At 38.6% G+C, this 20,082-nt stretch overlaps 1 protein-coding gene across 4 annotated transcripts in view; it reads right to left on the minus strand.

Moving 5' to 3' along the window:
• Window positions 1–20,082, minus strand: part of FUT9 (fucosyltransferase 9) — a 104,976-nt gene that overhangs the window by 9,909 nt on the left and 74,985 nt on the right. The window contains exon 1 of one of the 4 annotated variants that reach the window (XM_039390866.1): window positions 14–1,108. The exons of the other annotated variants lie outside the window; for them this stretch is intronic. The gene's annotated coding sequence lies outside the window, so the exon portion shown is untranslated. Of the gene's footprint in view, window positions 1–13; window positions 1,109–20,082 lie in introns of those variants that run through there. 4 annotated transcript variants of the gene reach the window in all.

Here is a 20,082-nt window from a genome sequence, read left to right on the forward strand (position 1 = left end):
GTTTATTGCTAACCTTTGCTCCTGAATGTAGTCACAGAAAGCAGAAAGTGAATGTCAGGCCTTTTAAACCAGTTTCATTACTCATGTCCTCCTACCTGTGAAATAAGTAGTTAAATTCAGAATGAAGGCATAGTAGAATGTGATTCAGAGATCCATTAATACCACATAACTTTTCTGCTTTTGTGAGTGTAAAAATTAATATGTGAGTGCAGCACTACAATTACAAAGGAAATGTTTTCACATTCATTGTTGAGGAAAATGAAAGAGGAGGGAATGTCTTCTTAGCTTTACTCTAACACTGTATCTTGAGGAAAAGGGAATTTTCCACGATATCTCCCTTTGTTTTGGGAAGGTAGATGGTTTTAATCCTGGTTTTAGTTACTGTGGTGGGTCAACCTTTTCTGGCTGTCAGACACCCATCCAACCATTCTCTCACTCCCTCTCCTCAACAAAATAGGTGGAGAAAATAAGATGAAATTCTTATGGGTTGAAGTAAGAATGGGGAGATCACTTACCACTTACCGTGATAGGCTAAACAGAATCATCTTGGGGCAAAATAATGTAATTTATTGCCATTTAAAATAGATCAAAGACAAAAATTAAAATAATATCTGCCCCTCAACTTCACAGGCTCAAATTCCTCCTTCGTTCCCATCTCCTCCACTTCCTCCCTGCCCCTGAGCAGTGCACAGGAATGGGGAATGGGAGTTTGTGATCAGTCTGCAATGATTCCTCTCAGCTGCTTCTTCCTCCTCACACATTTCCTCTGTTCCAAAATGTGTCCTTCTTATGGGATACAGTTCCTTCAGGAAAAAAACCTGGACTCCCTATGGGATGCTGTTCCTTCACTATACATCCTCCTGCTCTAGCATGGGGTCCTCCCCAGGCCACCATGGGCTCTAGGGGAATCTCTGCTCTAGTGACTGGAGCACCTCCTCCTATCCCTCTTCTCTGACCTTGGTGCTCACAAGGTTGTTTCTCACATTTTTTCCCCTCATTCCCCGCTGGCTGTCCCTTTCTTAAATACACTTTCCCAGAGGTGCAACCACCTTGGCTGCAGGGCATAGCCGTGCCCTGCAGTGGGTGTGCTGGAATTGGCCATGTATGGCACAGGGGCAGCCCTGGCTGCTCTCCACAGAGGTCATCTGGCAGTCCCCACTGTCAGCACCTGGGCACAAACACCTAATACAGGTATATAAAATGTAAGTGGTATGTTGAGTCTCGTGCTTTTGTCTAGGCCCTTTTTCTTAGGACATAGTTTAGCTGGTCCTCTCTACATTTGGCAAAATGATCCTGAGGAGAGTAAAGAAGAGGAACTTTTGTGTCCGTGGCTTTTCCACTTATCATCATCAGTTTAAATCCCTCTGAATGAAATATGTGGCTTTACAGCAAGATCACATTGGCTTTTTTTGGCCTATGTTGATTGTTGCTGGCAAATATGTCTAGAAGGGAGGTTATAACCTATGAGACCCAAAGAGTGCTTCCTTGCTTCCTTGTCTTACTACAGCGAAAACAAGAGGAAGAATGGATTTAGGTTGAACAACTCTAGGAGATAAAACTCAAAGAAAATATGTGAGGCTGAGCTGATATTCATGTAATGCTGTTCTTTGTTTCTGTGTTATTGAAAACAACACACTGAATAGGTGCAGCTTTTCACTAAACAGATAGCATGAGCTGAGTTTTGACAATAGATTGGGAGAGGTGTCTATTCACAGGGACTGATCATTTTCTAGGAATTGAAAAGTGTGATGAAAAATCAGAAAAGGACTTTAACATTGTGCCTTGTAACATAGTCGCCCTCCAGTAAAAAGCCTTTTGACTCAAGTCCCTCTGATAGGGATTATTTTACACTAAGCTCTTCTTCTAACCAATAAACCCCCCTGCATCATCACATGGCAATTCTTGCTACATAGAAAATGACCAGACATTGTGTATACTTTTCTCTACTCGAAATTCTAGTGTGTCCAGAGTGTTGCATTCATGTAGGAAGCTTTTGAACTGTAGTGCCAATGTGAAGGTAAACGCTTTTTGTCTCTGCTACCCCGAGTACCAGTATTAACATCTCACAATGTTAAACAGGTGGGTTTACCTATTTTCGTCCCTTATGGATTGATTTCCTCTCATAGCTTTGCTGTTCTTTGAACTCATGCGCCTGTGTTTCTTCACAGGGTAGACTAATGAACTTGTGGAATAGAACAGCAAACTCTGCTTTCATGGCTTTTGGGACTGAGTCCTGTACACAGACAGGAAGCAATTAAGTACAGTGAAGGTATGTGGTAAACATTTATTAAGAAACACTATTTTCACAGCATAATAAAATGGTTTGGGTTAGAAGGGATTTTCTTGAGAAGTAGCTTGTCTGTACTGCTAGGACATATAGGTTATGGTCCACTAAAATCTGTAGAATATTTTTTCATAATATTCTCCAAAATCTGAAGACTTTTCCATATTTCTTTATTTCCTTCTTCTCTTTTTTTGCCCAAGATAATGATCAATCTCCCACTGTAATTCTCACTATAAAGGTGACACTGAGGAGACATTTGTTACAAGACATCCAGCCAAGTAACCTTAGCTCACCCTTCCTCTTTCATGACTTTCCTTCTACCACAGAATCACAAATTTCCTTTTTGCAGATCCCCTCCCCCATGCATGCCAGACTCTGAAAAGAAAACCTTGTCAAAGAGATGTGTTTACCGAGACTTTTGCCAGCTGGAAGAATTCTGTGCTTTTGATAGTTTTGTTATAAAGTATGTTTCAGAGTGTTATGGCATAGCAAGTATTTTCTAGGTGCTTTTTCCCAAGTTAAAAGTATAGTATTTCATCAGTACAAGAGTGTTTTTCTCCATACAAAACTTAGCAAGGCTCCTTTTAACTGCAAAACTTGGCATTCCATCAGCAAGCAACTCCATTTAGCAGCAACAAAAAATGGGAGATAGTTATGGGGTACCAGCAATGTTAACACCAAGTATACCAGACAAGTCTTGCAAAAATATGTCTATTTTGTGAATGCACTGTGTTCATTAAGAAACAGAATTTTATGGAAAGTGTTTTATCATGTCTTCATTGCAACTGAGACTTCTCAGTCATTCCAGATATGGTTTTTTTTCTGGTTATGTAACACTGCAGGCAGGAGAAAATGCAACATTGCTAGTCAATAATATCAACGCCCCTGGTATATTTTTACAGCAAATTTCCCTGGTTTCTCACGGTTTTGTCAGTAGCCCAAAATACATCACTACTTGCAGATATATAACATTCATTACTAGTCTAATACTGAGATTTTCCAAAGGAAAAGGACAGTATTTTAAAAGAAAGCTGAAGCCAAGATTCTTGAAAGCATGGACACTGAATAATGAATAAAAAAATCACTACTTTACTCATCTTAGAATTCTTAAGCATTCAGGGCTAACTTTTGTCTTGATCATCACTTGGTCTCAGGATCACTCAAGTAGAAATACTTAACAACCTCACGATAGTGTCTGAGGATCACTCCCGAGATCAGAGTGGATGTTTCTGTTACGGTGGACTTGACTGAAGAGCAGAAGGACACTGAGGCTTACAGAGGTGTCAGAGGCCCATTTAGAAGCAGACAGCTAGCTAGGTAGATACTCCAGGAGTATAAAAGGGCAGTTGAATGCAGAGGGAACTGATAGGAATGACAGGCAAACAATTGTTACTGTTAGAAGAAGGCTCATTTGAAACTGTTCTCCCTGTCCTCTGGCATGTTTTACCAGCCTTGGACATAGCATATCTGCATTTATGTGAAGAGCTGTATTTTCTTCGACCACGCTCCCAATTAGCTGGAGCTTTTTCACCTGCATTTTAAAAGGAAATTTGATTATCTCAGGATAGCCATCCTGTGACTTCTTATCTCCAAGTCACTGCTGTATGGACATGCTCCAAACTGCTTTTGCTTTAGGTCTCCAAGACTGAAGATTGCTTCTCTTTATTGGAATTAACTCTCACTACTCTCAGTTAAGCCTCCTCTGTCACAACCAGAATGGTGGATTTTTTCCTCCCCACTATCCAGACACAGGCTTGCTTCCACACATTTCCATGCCTGTCCACAGATTTCTGAAAACAGCCCAGTATGAAAAGGCTAAACAGAGTTGCATACAGTTAAAAGGCTAAAAGCTGAATGAGCTGCTGATCTCAGACTGCATATTTTTATTCTATTGGTTACAACATTCTTTTTCTTCCCCTTTCCACCTCCTTTGTTTTTGGGTTATTCGTTCAATTCCTCAGATTCCAGTTTTGCACTTTGAGAACAGTTTAGAAGCTTTTTATTCAGCGGTGGTAATTTTTACTTTGAACAGTTTTAGAAAAATAATCTAAGAGCACTCTGAGGACAGGTAGCCATTAAGATAGATTCCTTAGGGGTGGTGCCAAAGCTATCACTGGAGACTGGTAAGAATAGGTTAGACAAGCACCACTAAGCAATGAGAGATCAGATTGTGCCTCCAGGTTCTAGGGCTGGACTAGATGACCTCACTTGATTTCTTCCAGCCTTGTGTTCAGTGACAGTATTAATAAAATAAATAGTTTTATAAATAATAATGCAATAACAATATTATTATGAATAAATAATTTATAAATAATAATTATTTAATAAATAATATTAATAAAATCACAGATTTTTATAACATGCACCTAATAAGAATACAACTGGCAGTCTAACACTGCAAAGAATCGCTGAATAAATGAGTAAAAATGTCCCCTATCTTGAAAGTTGTCTTGCAAATTACAAAATAGCCACACTGTACACAGTGAAAATGTGAAGGAAAGTGAAAAATTGTGTGGACAACAGCAACGACAAAGTCCCTATTTTCAAAGGCTAAGCCTAAAGCTTCCTATCAATTGCTAGGTGGGGTACTGCTGCTTTTTTGTGACTATCTGAGTCTTGACCCCTCAGGCCTTGCTGAAGAAAACCCTATTCTCAGCTTCCTTCTCCAAATTGCTGTGCAACACACCATTCTGCAATGGCTCAGCAGCCCCCAGCCTTCCCCCGTGGCTGTCATCTATCTTCTCCTTCTCCCCATGGCAGTCACACACTGTCACTCTCTAGCTGCTTATGCAACAGCCCAGTAGATTCTTTCTGTGACATTAGCCAGAGACTAATGTCTCAGACTGAGTCTCTCAGAATAGCAGACAGAAATGGCTACAGAACTGTGGTACATACTGGAGTGACCCAATATCCACCCCCACTGCCACATATGGAAAAAAAAAATAAAGTCTTATCAGCAAGAAACTTTTCCAGACAACCTGGTGCTAGTGTCAGGATACTCCATGTGGCAGCTGTGTTGCTTTCTAATTATGAGCTTTTAAGTTTGTCTCAGAGAGTACATAAGCATTCTTCATTCCTTCCCTGGCACAACTGGAAAATAAATGCACGCAAAGCCATCAGAACCTCAGCAGCATTGCCAGCCTTGGTAACATAGAGAGACAGAACCTTTTTTACCTTAACTTCCACGTTTGCTTGTCCACATCACAGCTAGTTTATGATCGATGGCAATCTGTGAAAGGGGTGGTGGCCTTCAGTTCTGTGCTAGCTATGAAAATAGAGTTCTTCACCACTGTAGCTTAGTAGCAAACTTTATCTGCCTTGCCAGGAAAGTGCTTTTCATCTTCTTGAATATAAAGCTCATCCTAGTTATGCAGCACAAGCCAGTCCATGCTTTTTTCAAAGCTCTGAAACGGCTCTGCACAAAATCAAGCTGATTGAAGAAAAGCTGCTCCAAAAGCAAGTGGTCTCTTCCTCCCTTCTTTCCATGTGGTTTAGGAACAGCAAACTGCTGTTCTCTCTATTTCTGCCAGAATTGCAGAAAGAGCTCTTCATTAGCTTTGTGACTGGCTTGCAAAACTGCAGCTAGCCAGCTAAATATGGATAGCATACCTGCACGCAAGCTATGTATTTGCGATGGCCACCAGACCATCAGAAAGTCCTAATCAACTCACAGTAGCTGTGAAAATAGTGAGAACTAAGCCAAACAAGATGGAGCATGAAGCTGCAGAAGAACCATAGGCATTCCTGTGCACATAAGCTAAACTCCCCATCTAAGAATCACAGTTGCTTCTGACTGATTTCCTAATACATAGTTCCCTAGTACAATGGAAAAACACCTTCTCATGCGAAGCAGACAAATCAGAATCAGGAAAGAGTAGAGGATACCTGCTTATAATATTGAACACTTACTGGAGAGTATATTAGTTCTGTGGTAAAGCAAGTCTTTTGGAGTTCTAAGCAACAGCTGTTTGTGTAGATATGATTAGAGGCTATGTGCAGTTACATTGCTGTATCTTGCTGCATAAGCAAGCCCAAAATTTTGATTGGGATTTAATGCTGCCTTTTTTTTTTTTTTTTTTTTTTTTTTTTTTTTTTTTTTTTTTTTTTTTTTTTTTTTTTTTCAGATGCAACTGCATAGATCTGGAGGATTTTGCCAGTGGCAATATAACTCCTGAGATGGCTCTGTAGGTCAGAAAGAAAGCCTGAGAGGCTTCTGTGAAATACCATAAAATCCCCATAATCTGATCTCTATTTAACATTTCACTTCTCTGCCTGCCTAGTATCTTTTCCTTAAGAAACTCATTATACCTCTGGGTTTGGGATCTGTACTGATGTAACTGTTTTTTTAGGATGCTGGTCAATGTTCTTGCTTTAATTTGCAAAGTCTTACGTGCCATGGATACTAGATGCTAGAGGGAGAACTACCCTAGAGAGAAAAGAAAGCAACTGAAGTGCTCAAATTAGTTTCCATTTGCCCTGTGGCTGAAAGTGAGAATGCCGTTTACTAATATAGTCAAAGTGGAGAAGAGAGGTGATGATTTACAGGCCACTTTTTAAAATTATATCCATATTTGCAAATAAGATTTTTTCTTTTTTTTTTTTTTTTTTTTTTTTTTTTTATTTTTAAATTTCCTCACAGGGTGGAAGGATGGGCATTTGCTTTACAAATATAACAAACAGAACTGTGTTTCTTGACTATTCTGAACAAAGAGGTAACTAAGCGTTGATCAACAGGACTCAGGATGGCCAAGAGTCCTTATCCAGGTTCTGCTCACTGTTGTCTAAATGCCTTGAGCAGAGCTCCTCACTTCTAGCTTTCTTGAAAGCCCATCAGTGACTCAAGACTTCAGGTTAAAGTCTGTGTATAGAGAATACAAATCCATATAACAAGGTACTGGGTGCCTAAACCAATGGCTGCTTATTTTCCATCTGGGAAAAGTGCAATCTAAGTCAGTGATGCATTGTAAAGCACTTGTGAGTGTAAGGACACCAACACTAAATTAAAACAATGGAAAAACAGCACCAATAATTTTCCCATTGTGTATCAATAGTTAAGTTTTCAAGCTGACTTGTGTTGGTAGCGCTAAACATTTCAAAGAAATAAGCTGTAGGTGTAAAATAGAAGGTGATTATAAACAAAGACTCTTAAATGAAATGCTGTGTCTTGCTGAAGTAAACAAATTAGTAACTCACCATAAAGATTAGTCAAGTTTGGACACTGAAAACAAGAACTGAAGAGTTTTAAGAATCTGATCTAAGTGCCCACAAAGTAAATTCAGAAACATTCCTAATAAGAATTTTAAAGGTATGCATGCACACAAACAGAAGCAAAAATATTATCTTCCCAAACCTAAAACTTGACATAACAAGAATGAAAGCATATTTAAAAATAATACATATTTTAGATAGTATATATTATAAAACCAACAAAAATAATCCCTAAGCCTCTCAAATTGCACACTCTTCTGAGAAAAAAAAAATTGCAGTTGAGAGAAACCAGTTGTTAATTTCTTGGAGTGTCTCTTTGTGTGCATAACAAAAGGAAGGTCAGAGAGCTGGAACTACTAGTATAACAAGCTAAGAAATGTAAAGCTTAACAAAAGTCACTGAAAAGACTTTTTCCATAGAAAAGAAAGAAAAAAAAGAAATCCCTCAGTTGAGAAAGAGGAATGGGTTGAAGGAACAAATATCTGAAAAAATCCTCCAGTAGTTACAACCATGTTCTACATGTTCTAAGGCGATGTTTTCTTTTTACTACTTCCTATCTGGGTTAACATATACACCGATGTCTCTGAGAGCAACTCTCAAGGTTAAAATATGAGAGTGAAGAATATTCTGCACAGGCTATTGACAATACATTGTACAAAGCAGAACAGCAGTTAGTGCAGAGATTATACTTCATTTGAAAAGACTCAAGCTATTTGCTATTTCTTAGTTTGATGTCTTCCTTTTATGCTTGTTATAAAGTGGAGTTAAATATTTGCAGTGTTAGGTTAAAGCAGTTGACTCTAATGTTCAATTACGAGGTTTTAGTGTCATATATTATTCTACTCTGAAAAGAGAAAAAAATCAGTAATGAATTAGCAAAATTTTTGCCACTACAGTAACAGTTCAATGTAAATTTTTTTACTATATCTTTTGCCAAGTAGTCTTTTTTCCATCTTATGGTTTGCAGCCCATGGTCTTTCTCTGGTACAACTTTACTGTACATATTAAAACTAGGTATTTAAAAACTGGAAAGAAAGTTTTCCTTTTTTCTTAATATATAAGGAAGAATTTATATAGCAATCTTACCCAGAATGTAACTTTCTAAAGAAAGTCTACAGAGATAGCTAAGAGGAAATAGAAGGAAAAAGCAGGGGAGTAAAGGAAATAAATTGAAGAAGTGTAAGAAAACCAGGTCAGCATTACTTAATTCTGTATTCCTTTAAGGACACCGGTGTAAAGAAAGTTGATGGCAGACCTTTTCAAATAGCCTGTGAATCCATGCAGTTAACACAGTTTAGCAAATGTGGGTAGGACTAATTTGACTAAAAGAATATGAAGGACCTAAACTCCTGGTTGATTAGGCTATCCTTACTTCTAAGAAGCCCCAGATCAGAAACAGGCACTACTAGCAGAGATCAAGGGAAATTCTGGTATCTGGTTCTGAAAATCCAACCCTGAAAACTTCTCTTCTTAGGGCTGGTAATGCTTAAACTCTCTCTGGCCCTCTGCCTTACAGACTCCTGTGCTCTTAGCTGCCTGGTGCCAGCAGATCCCCAGAAGGGGCTCATTCTTCACAGGGAAGGGCCATTCAAAATTGATAAACTAGCTATTACCCCAGCTCTCAGGCCTAAGGATATAGATGTGCCTGCAAGAGCAGACTCCATCCTAAATGCAGTGGTAGCAGTTCCTTTTTGTTTGTCTGAATTTAAAAGAAACAGGCATAGGATGAAGTCCTTTTTGCAGCAATTGAAGCTATTACCTATTAGATATGAATCTTTCTTCAGTATGAGTAATTCAGGCTTGATATTTCAATTTCCTTAAGGATTTTCTAGCTCCTAGACAGCAAGGGATGTTGATTTTACAATGTGTAATGAGCTTTAGGGTTAGAGGTGAGGAATCCTTTCCTCCTCATTGGTGGCCTAGTTGCTAATCAAGGCACTACAATTTTCCCTAGACCTCTTTCTGCCTCCTACCTATTGACTCCCTAATGATTTATGCCCAGGGTACATCTGCAACAGTAGAGCGTAGACTCAGCTTTCTTCCCTATGCCGTTTATAATCCTGTAAAGAGATGGTGGAAGAGGCAGCTTAAATCTCCTTTGTTGGAAAGATCACAAAAAACAGTCTGTATTTTGTGAGTGCTTTCCTGATTGTGTTTCAAAAGCTGTTATTCCCCAATTTCTTCATAAAAGGAAGGGGCTAGCTCTCTGCTCTAAAGTGAGGATTCCCAGCTATGAATTCCAAGGAGGATTCACTCCTTCAGAGCACTGCATGTGTCTCGCTGAAGGATGGAAGAATACACATCCCAGTCCTGTTCTGGACAGCCTCCCACTGCTTTGTGGTGTGTGCCTCCATTCTTAGGTGCCTATCTGATTTCCTACATTAGATAGGTGGTCTAGTCACCCTAATGAAGCTTTTGGGCTAAGGACTAGACCTGCTAAGTGATGCCTTAAGCCCCTAATGGTTTTTATTTTTCTAATACTTGTAAGTTTTATAAGTAGTGGAAGTAGACTCTAAAAGCAGCAACCCCCCCTCCCTTGTCCCTTTCCCTCTAGCACCCTTGTTTACACATTCCTTAACCCTCTTACCCCATTCTATGCTCCCTATATCACTCCTACCCCTGAATACAGCAGAAATGTTTAGTCTTTTGTCAAGGCAAGGCCTAGATTGTTGGCAGAACAGCATATCAGGGCCTAAACCACAGAATATGGTCAAGAATTGGGTAACTATGTACCCTTTGTGCTCTGATGAAGATGAAGATGGGATGAACAGAGGGTCCCGAAAGCCCCCAGACCCATTTCTCAGGGGGTGGACCCGGGGTGGTCCAGAGTAAAGGCCACAGGGTGGACACATCTGGGATTGGATGGATGGTATTATAAAATGTAACATCTCAGGCATGGCCTGCGCGCGTCTTGTAATATCTTTGCCTTGGCATAATAAACCTTTCTTATCTCATCCCTAATTAACTGCTCCGGGAGATTTTTTCAGCACCTAACTCCCACGGCAACATAAAGCTGAGCATAAAAAACTAGTTTTTGAGTGCAGCCTTTGGTCTTTGTGGTCAGTTGAGGCCAAATGTCACACAAAACAAATGTTAAAGTACCACAAAGACTTATTCTCAGCCAAGGTAAGTAGAATTCCTGCTAGAATATATATTTATCATAAGTTCTCATAAAGGGAGTTTAATTGAAAACAATAATAACAATGTTAGGCATTCTTTATCTCACTGACAAGCACATTGGTCTGCTGAAGGACAGAAGAGTTTTACCAGGGCAATTAGAGCCTTCTGGTACCCTGATGTCCTCATATATAGGACAAACAACAAAGTGGTAGGAGGACTTCCCGGCTCTTCTATCACTTTAACCTGAGTTTAGTTGAGTGGAATTTAATTTGAGTTAGGCATTAATCACTTTATATCTCATAGATACCTATGGCATGAGAGTAATGAAGTTTCCCATTCTTTAATAAAATACTTTAAAATCTATACCAATTGAAAGAACCATACAAGCAAAATAAAATGCTGCTCTAGTGATAACAATACGTTGACTTTTGAAATGCCTTTTCCTAAAGAATCTTTTGGAGTTTTACAAGCAAAATTATTAGTGAAACTGCCTTATGTGGAGTAAAAAAGGGGTGGAAATCAAGTCCTAGAAAGATAAAGTAATTTTTGCAGTATCATGAAAATTTGAACAGGTATTTGACAACTACGACTTAAATTTGCATCAAAACAGTTGAGTTTGTGGGACATAATATTTTCCTTCAAACAAACTTCACTAGAAAATAGTCATATTACATTTATTTATATCAGATATCTTTGTTATGTATCTTTGTTTCATCATCATCATGGCTAGGCTTCATGAACGAAGATTTGGGAAGGGCTCTACCCACGTTTGTTGCAAGCGCTTTGGTGGCTAAAAAGACCAATACGAGATAGACATGTCCGGTTGCAAAAGGCACAGTTTCAAATCTCTGAAAACACATCCTAACTTTCTTGATGAGGTAAATTAGTATAGGGAAATGGGAGATTTAATCAGATTAAAGTTAATGACCTCTTGATCTTTAAAATAAGAAAAACCACATCTGTTTTGCAGAACTACAAATTGAAATTCTAGCAACAAAGCTAGATTTGCTGAAAGATAAGGAGTATTAGAGATGAAATCTTGCTCACAGAAACACTGGAAAAAGTTCTACTAATTTCAGTATGGTTAAGGTTTTGTTCTTTCAGTTGATTGCAGCAACATGGAAGAAGAGAAAAAAAAGGGCTCAAAAGCTATTCCTTTGTGATTAAAGGTAACTTAGAAGTAAAAAACCTAAGGCCACCCAGGAGACAACAAAAGAGATGTAAGTCAGAGCTCAGGGAATCTAAATGCTGGAACAAGGTACAAATAACAAACACTCCCCCTATACAGATAAATACACTGGCACACACAGTCTGTAACTTCAGGAAAGATTTAATCACCTGTTAGAAGTGATTCTCAGTTTTCACACCTGCAACATTTTATAAATATTAATACATACTTATATATATACGTATATACATATACACACACATACACTATTTATGTGGCATTTGTAGCACATAGGTTCCCTGAAATGTGTTTATCAATTATGCTTTATATTTCTTTGTGGGGGCCCCCGGTGGTCTAGCGGTCAGGATGCGGCGCTCTCACCACCGTGGCCTGGGTTTGATTCCCGGTCAGGGAACCCCTCCGGGCAGATGGTGCTCATCAGCCCTGTAAGGCCATCCATCTAAGAGAAGGTCACTCTAAACAAACCTACGTCCTGAGGAGCTCGCTGCCACCGTCCGAGCTTCGCTCGGCCCCAGCAGTTGAACCTCAGGATTAAAGGGTGGGCTCAGTTCAGCGCACACTGTGTCTCACCTAAAAAATCCACTGCGCAGGCTCGAAGGGTAATGACCTTTCCCAAATCTTCGTTCGTGAAGACTGGCCATACTTATACATACTTATATTTCTTTGTGTCCACACCCTTAAATACACCTGTGCGTATGTGGTATATACACAGGCACACATACCCTTATGAATGTACCGGGCACCACTGCCCAAGCTGCTGGCTGTGGAGAGAGGCAGTGGTCCTAATGAGATGTGTTCCTGTTGTGTTGCCCTGATGAGATGTGCCACAATGTGACAGCAGCAATATAGTGACTGCTCTGCAATGTGCAGGGGGCAATGGAGTGACTATTACTGCCATCCTGGCAACTAGAATAGAGGAAAACAGAGCACTGAATTCACTAAGGCACTGAGCAGAGGAGGAGTGGATGGGAAAAGGAGGTAGAAAGTGGAGACAGGGATTATTATATTAGAAATACGATCTTTTTCTTTCTTATATATCTTGACTCTTTTATCAGAGAGGGTGAGAAAGAAGGCATTGCTCTCAAATAGTTCTTTTAGCAAGAAGCACAGTAGCAAGCCGAACCTGCAATTCTGAAGATTGCATCTCATGAGATGCATGAGACCTCTGTATAAATAACTGGAGATGGGAAATCTGCCTTTAGACTTTCAGAAAAACTCTAGCAGGGAAAAGAAGGCAGTCACTCAGACTAGAATGCTGACGAAATAGGTCATGGGGGAATGGGGTGGATTTACTCCCCATTAAGCAAACAAGCATGTTTATTGACGTAACTTATATGAATAGAAAGTTTTGAAGATATAGGATTATAAAATTCCATTTTAGTTTTCATTCATATTCCATCCCTTTTTGCATTTTCAGCAACAGCAATTATCATCAGCTTCTTTTTTATTACCAGTCAGTTTCTTTCAAGTTTTCTTCGCTTTTAGGTTTTGAGTCATGAAGAAGTCAGATATAATTGTTTTCAACCAACTATTTCTAGTAGATTAATTTTAGCAGCCAATAAAAAGGTCTAAGATTTATGAGTGTGTTAAAAAAAATTCTAAGGACATGCTAGAATAAAGTCTTTCAAAGATTTTTTTCTACATATTTTCTGATTATTTTCTGAGTTATTCAGGTTCCTATGTCATGCCTGACACCTTAGCATCTGGTTTTGTTATTTATTGTTCTGAAATTATGCTTGGCAATGCCAAAAGGGAAGATTAAAGTGTAAGTAGAATATGTGGGAATTTATTCTACTGAAATGATTCTGTACTCATAGAGGCAGTTGTTTTGCTCTGTTCTGCATGTGAGAGTGAGGCAAGGACCTGAACACATCCAATTTGCTTCCTTAGCAGCGCTGAGACTGGATGCCTGGCTGAAAAATGTATCTGCAGCAGAACACAGCTTCTGTGTAGGATCACTCTCTTACTAACCAGATCATGTTGCAGGACCTTCAGCAATAGAGGTGTTTTTTTTTCCAGAGATATATTCATCCTGCAGACTGATTTACCACTAGAGAAAGTTTGGCCAAGACAGAACAACAAAGGCATTGTACCAATATATATGAAGGTGGAAGGAGATTTTGTAACTTGATTTGGTGTTCATTTTGGTTTAATCAGCAGATGGCAGCTAACATGTGCTTACATAATAGATATATACACCACGAGTAATATACATATTAACAGAATGTATTTTGTTTCCTTTAAACATGTAGCACAAAAAAATTCCTTATTTCAAACTGTTAGAAGCAAGAAATATTAATTAGAAACTTGAGATTGAAAACCTAGATGTCATTTCTACCTTATGTCAATCTGTTTGAGCATGTATTTGAAGTGAATTCAGGACTTTATTTCTTGCATGGTGAAGAAATGGCAAACACCCTGAAGATGCAGTTGCTGGTGGCAGCTTGTAGTGAAGAAGAAAACATATATATAGCATGTTATAAAATGGATGGCCTTTTATGAAGTATGAGAACCTTTTCAGGCTGCTGTAGGAGCCCTGGCTGTTTTAGAAGTTCTGTGGTTGAATGCATGCAGGGTTCATGCTACAGGACTCCAGAGTGGCCCAGCCCTCTTCTTGGTTTGGAGCTGAATATCCTCATGAACTTTTGCAGAAGTTTTGAAACCATGCCTCTCACTACTTCTTCTTGGAAAGGAAAATAGTTTTTGCACACCTAAATTATGTAAAGAACTGAACCACCAGACCGACAAGGGAAGTAGCCAGGGAGTCTATTTCAGAGTTGCAATATGATTCCAAAGCAGATCACTAATGCAGACAACAACCATAGCAACAAAGTCACAAGAATAACTAAACATGCCAAGACCTGGTATTTTTGCAAAAGAAACAGAAATTACCTGACAAGACATATTAGCTGTAAGCCTAATTAGCATAGTCAGTGTGTCTGCAGATTATTTCTGTGCTTGTTTGTAGTTCCTAGCGAGCTCTCAATGACACCTGTTATTAGTACTTGTTACAACAGAGGAGGAGAAAGACTATGTTTGACTATCAGAGGGGTATTCTTAAATATTGAGTTACTTTGGATGTGTAGAGGTGTAGCTACATGTGCAGAAGATTTATAGATTCCAAATAATTTAATAATAACTGGAAAATATAGTTTTCAGTTAATCATTAAAGAGTTAGAAAATTCCTTACATTTTAAAAGCAGTCTTTCTGCTTTAAGCTGTTTGTTCGCATGCCAAGGAAGCATTTATTCAATGTTCATGGTATAAGCAGTTAAATAGAAAGTAAAAGATTATTTAACAGAACTTGCATGAGATTGACAGATATTGGAATTTGACTGCACTCTGTGTTACTTAAAATGATAACAAATGAAATGTGTGCATCCAGAAAAGCTGGTTTTGGATGGATGACCTTTACTTGCTGATGAAAGTAAAATGAAATAAATTACATTTCAGCTTCTCTGAAACTGGCATATAATGCTGAACTGAACTGTCAGTATTTCACTAGGAGACTTCTAATAAGTTCTCTAAGATTTTTTTTTCCTAAGTAGAGAATAAAATACGATAATCTCCCAGGAGACTTCTGGAAAGATACTTTAAATTGTCATTTTGTGCAAGGAAGCAAGACAGAGTTTTGCAGAGCTGATGTGTTGATAATATGATTACTCTAGCTAGATCTATTTTTCCATTGGGATTTTACATCACTGTTTTATTTAGCTGCTATATCTAAGTGAAATTACATGAAAGGGATAGTGTGTAGGCAAATATGGCACAGAATTTAGCTTTGGAATAGCTTGATTTAAAAAATTTAAGAAAAATAAAAACCTTCCCACAGCTATAATTGTTGGAAATGCAGAGCAATTTTTTAAAATTTCTTTTACAAAATCCTGCAGGGTATAACCTGTTTTTCTCTGCTAGCTGAGAACAAACTCAGAAGAAACTGGACAGTAGCTATAAACTTTGGTGGAAATTACTTTCTTGTTTCCATTGGACAAGATGAATTAAGTGTCCTTCATTTCCTATTCTCTCTTCATAAACTGGTTCTCAAACGATTTTGCATTCTGATGCGTTGTGCATAAAACTATATTTTGATCTATGAAAGTTCAAAGAGACTTATTCACAAAATGTTTAACTTTTTTTGTCCATTATCAGTTTGTCAAACCAAAAATCTACCCCAAGAAATTTGGGTTTGTTAACATTTTCTCAGGGATGTATTTTTGTCAGATTTTAAACAAATTTTCAGGAAAACCCATATCTGCTTTAATGTCAGAGGACCTCATTAGGGAGTGATTGGTTTGAAAGACTTCAATTTTGCCCTGAACAGAAAGAGAACATTTGCAGCATTAAAAATTTTGCAGAGGACAAGAAGTCATTCCAGCTATCAATTTTTGGTTCCCTAAATGGCTGGAAGATTTCAGACTTGGAGGAGAGGTATACATGCCACAAGCTGTCAGGACAGCGGCATCACAACTTTCTCATAAGCTGTACAACTGAACTACCTACTAAAGGAGAGCAAGGGTGGGAGAAATGCATCTCACCTTGATACAGACATAGCCTGAGTAATTAGTAGTTCTATCAGGAGACGATCCAGCAACTGTTACTCTAGCAGCAAGCACCCAGAGGAGTACCATGCTTCCCAGGTAAGGGTACCTCTAAGGACCTGCCTAATGTGCATGCACATGTACAATGCTTCCGAGTCTCCTCATGGTCACAGCCTCAGGCATCACGGTTCCTACCAACAGCCTTGACCCCCTCTCTTGATTGCCCCTCTCTTCCTTTTTTCCCTTCTACTTCTACTGTTCCTTTTTCTTCATTCTTCTGACCCTGTTTTCATCTTTACTTCTTTTTGGGACAATGTTACTCCCTTTCCATTTCTCAGAATTAGCAACAACTAGGGAAATCTGTCAGCTCCAGCAACATTCCAACAACTTACTGAACTATCCAAATAATGCTACTGATGTCACTTTTCCTATCCTTTGTCATCATTTAGAGTTTGCTATTTTCTGTGCATTTACCTATTTTAAGGCATATCAACAGAATTTCAGTGTTCTTGATAGGGCAAAGCGTGTTAATCCAGCAACAATTATTACATACATGGAAATTGATGGATTAAGGACCGGGGAGAAGACAGGGAGAAAAGGACTTTGAAGCAGTGCATCTTTTTTCTCCTAGTACTGTTCCTCTGAGAGAGGGAAAACATTATCAGCAGTCAGATAAGTAATGTTAAATAACTGGAAGCCTTAAGACTTCAAGAGTGTGCAGGAGAGACAGGATCTCCAGACTTGCCCAGAATAAACGTGTCAGAATAGAGGCAGTTTCTTGATAGTTACTTTTCTGTTAAAGACATACTATATAGATGTCCTACTGTGCTATTTATTCTGTATTATCAAATCAGAACTGGAGAAGTCATGGCTTTACTATATTCTTTACTATGCAGAATTAATTTCCATGCCTACGAGTGTATTCACTAACGGTGCAAGTTACTTTCATGTAGACATGGTGCAGCATGCATTACATCCCTGCCATTTCCTGTAGACTTCTTCCTTAATCTTACATGCATTTCATACCAGCCTCGCTCTGCTCATTATTCATGATTAGAGTTAGTCCTCGTTCCTTCAGCAGCAAACACTCCAAATTAAAAATGACTGCAGGATCTAGATCACTGACACTTTCAGGTGTAATTGTTATCCAGTTAATAAGAATGAACTAAACTCCCATGAATGTGCTTATAACACTGGTATTTTGCATACACTGTCTGGACCTATGATTGTAGGCTTTGTGTAGAGTACTATGCAAATACCTACTTCGAAATAAAAGGTATTATATTCTTCTGACTGTGTTCAGCTCTGTCTGCTCCCAACCCCAGTTCCCTCTCTGTCCTGCTTCTTACATCATCTGGAAGACACTGGCAGGTGACAGCAGTGTCACCAAACAATGCTGTTCTGAACCACCAAGATGCTTTTTTCCATGTTCCTCAGTATGCCTGATCCAGAGCCCTGCTCTGGCCTGACATCTATCTGGTTCAGGTCCTGTTCTTACATTTAGTGGGGCTCCACACTGGAGCCCAATTTCAATATGTTCATAGTATATATATATTTAAAATATATATATATGTTTGTAAACTTTCAATAGGTTTATATAATTGGGAAACACTGTTCTCAAACTTTCCCTAATGGTTGGCCACAGTGTAAATATGACCACTAAGCTATCAAGATATCTATACTCCAAACTGGTCAAGCTATGATGCCATAAAAAGCAGTATAATAAACAAAACCACAGAATAATATAAAGAATAACTATTATCAAAATGAGTGAAACACATTAAAGTAATTCCTTCTGTCACTGCCAAGGAGAAAAATCACTTAGATAAATCAAAGCAAGAGAAGGTTAATAAATAAATGATACCGTGAAGGCAATTCTTAGCTCTCTCTCTCTCAACTTTTCCATCAAAATCTCCTAAGCAGAATAATTCCAAAGAGAGGCTTGGGAAAGGGTAACAGAAGGACTTTTTTCTAAGGGCAAAAAGACATGGGTAGATGTCCACAAATGTGGGCTTTCCTGGTCCCCAGTCATCAGAACTTTGCCTTTTGCTTGGCAGCTTTGAAAGTTGTTGTTACTGCCTGAATAATAAGCCCCGCTTTCTCTATTATAACGGTGGCAGATGTTTGCTATCACAAAACATGTCTGAAGGTGTACTGCCATTGTAAATACAGAGTATGAAAACCAGTATTTGAGTGCCATTCCCACAGCTCAACCAACATTCTGCCACTGTCATTTTAGCATCCTAATTACACCAACATTGTCCTTTGTGACTCTCACTGTAGATTTCCAATCAAAATGTCTTTGATGAGGGAAGTAGCATTATTGCAATCAAGAAGCAGAACAACATTTCTAAATAATCCTAGCTTGTTCAACTTCCCAAGCACACTAGAACATAGATCTGAATAGCTAAACGTGGCAGGAGAGTACACGTAGGCTGTGAACTGCTCTGGCTCAGATAGCTAGTGAGTTAAACAGGGATGAGAATTGCCAGACTTTGGTGCACCTCATCCCTAAAGACCCATAGCATTGAAGGATGGTAAAGAAACAGCAAAACAATATCATTTATGTCCGTTAGTATCTTCTCTGTATGCTTGCATAGATGCATTTGAATTCAACAAAAAAAGAAAAAGAAATTCCTCATCATAAATGTATTAGAAATGTTTTCACCATTGTTTTTAATTAAATTTCATGGTAAGCCTAAATCCAGGAAGCCTGAGGTTCCTGGGTTCTGCAGCTCTGTGAATGCACAAAGCTTCCATTTTACCATTTTACATTTCTAGGAATCACAACTGCAGTGCAAAGCTTGAAAAACTAATGTGTTGTACCCCAAAAATTAAGATGAAAAATAGAGATTACAAGAAATCCTATTATGAGACTGTAGGAAAACAGCTCCCAAGTTTCAATACTTCAGGATACTTCCAATACCATATAAATAACTCAAGGCTTGTTCTCTCAAAGCAGAGGACTTTTAAAGTGGAAGGTCTAAAGCAGTGTCAAACAAATGCCTTTTTAAAATTTGTTTTTTCCTTTTTATTTTTTTTATGACACATGGATCTGAACCATGACTGCAGACTGGAGTGTCTGGAGGAAAATCGTGTTGGATACACTAGGCTGCAACCCTTCATCAGGAACTGGTTTAGCGATTGAGTAGGCCAAGAGGAGGAAAATGTTTGGGTGATATTCTCTCTGTTTTGGAACTCATCACGTATGTGAAATAGATATGGTCTGAGCAGCTCTAGCTCTATTTACTGTCACAGAATAACTGTCACAGAATAATTTAGAGAAATTTGCCATTGATTGAAGGTTCGTGTCCTGTTTTGCTGTGTGTTAGGGCTAAGTTAGCATATGTGGTGAAGTATCTTCTGCACAGTTTTTGGATTTTTTTTCACCTGAAATGATACGTGAACTTTAGTAGTGGAGAGTTCCATCTCCTGATTTCTCTAGCAGTGAGAACACTGGTAAAAAAAACCCTCCTGCTTAGGCTTGTTTCTTCCTGGGAATGGTGTACACATTGTTGTCTTCACATTTGATAAAACCAATGACTAGTGCTTGCTAGCAACTCTAAAACCACTGCCCTCACTCCTAAAATGTTAGAAATACAAATGGGTTTATTTTGTGAAACTGCAAAAATACATGGAATACTTCTATTCTGCTGGGGAAAGATATACTGAAACATAAAAAAAATATAAATTTAAAGTGTCTCTTTTTCTATTCTATTAAAAAAAAATTGGCATGCTTACAG

The sequence above is a fragment of the Pipra filicauda genome, unplaced genomic scaffold (assembly GCF_003945595.2).
Source record: "Pipra filicauda isolate LSUMZ 115617 unplaced genomic scaffold, ASM394559v2 scaffold128_size5466820_pilon, whole genome shotgun sequence".
Taxonomy (NCBI): domain Eukaryota; kingdom Metazoa; phylum Chordata; class Aves; order Passeriformes; family Pipridae; genus Pipra; species Pipra filicauda.